This window comes from Chiloscyllium plagiosum, chromosome 17 (genome assembly GCF_004010195.1).
Source record: "Chiloscyllium plagiosum isolate BGI_BamShark_2017 chromosome 17, ASM401019v2, whole genome shotgun sequence".
In the NCBI taxonomy this organism is placed as follows: domain Eukaryota; kingdom Metazoa; phylum Chordata; class Chondrichthyes; order Orectolobiformes; family Hemiscylliidae; genus Chiloscyllium; species Chiloscyllium plagiosum.
The window spans coordinates 14,746,147-14,747,397 of NC_057726.1; positions in this window are offsets into that span (position 1 = coordinate 14,746,147).

The window sequence follows — 1,251 nt, forward strand, 5'->3', positions numbered from 1 at the left end:
AAAAAGATTCCTGATGAAGGGCTTTTGCCCGAAATGTTGATTCTCCTGCTTCTCAGATGCTGCCTGACCTGCTGTGCTTTTCCAATACCACTCTAATCTTGACTGTAATCTCCAGCATCTGCAGTACCCACTTATGTCTGTCTGAAATCTCTGTCGCCCCTGTATTGTCTGTGCTGGGTAGCCCAAGGTGTAAAAGCTGTCGCGGGCTAGAGACTGTTAGATTTGGTTGGTCGTTCTTTTAGAGAGGAGATGTAAACTGGAATTCCAGGCTGAACAATCATCAGAGACATAAAGCCCCACTCTGCCAGCTCTGTTGTGTATTTGCTGCAGCTTTTGTCCAGAGGTTTTGCCCAGAGTTTTAGATTTTGGGAAAGTCCTTGGTCTTATCCAGTATTTAGATGATGGGGATTTTTGCTCAATCCTACAGTACGTACTATTGATGGATGTGTTTGACTCCGCAGAGCTAGTATCATAACCAGCAAAGATATTCATAAAGCCATTATGTCTGGATCGTTGCTGAGGATGATTGGTTTCTGGATGTTATCCACAAAGTGATTTTGGGAGCTTCGAGTTATACATTGTTCCTGTGCTAGCACTTTCCAATTAAACCCATTCTCCTGCTCTTTCCCTTCAATTATTTGTTCATGGGATATATGTGTTGCTGGCTACAATCATAAGCGCACATCCATAATTACTCAAGAGTTAAGGATCGACCACATTTCTGCAGCTCTGGAGTCACTTGTAGGCTAGACCAGGTAAAAGTGGTAGATTTTCTTTCCCTAAAGAGCATTAGTGAACCAGATGGAGTTTTTGCAACATTTAACCATGGATGCCGACAGCGCTACCTTTTAAGTCTGAATTTTACATAGAACATAGAACATTACAGCGCAGTATAGGCCCTTTGGCCCTCGATGTTGTGCCACCCTGTCATACTAATCTGAGGCCCATCCCACCTACACTATTCCATGTACGTCCATATGCCTGTCCAATGACAACTTAAATGCACTTAAACTTGGCGAATCTACTACCGAGTTGAAACTTTATTGCTGGAACAGCACAGCAGGTCAGGCAGCATCCAGGGAACAGGAGATTCGACGTTTCGGGCACAGGCCCTTCTTCAGGAATCCTGAAGAAGGGCCTGTGCCCGAAACGTCGAATCTCCTGTTCCCTGAATGCTGCCTGACCTGCTGTGCTGTTCCAGCAATAAAGTTTCAACTTTGATCTCCAGCATCTGCAGACCTCACTTTCTCC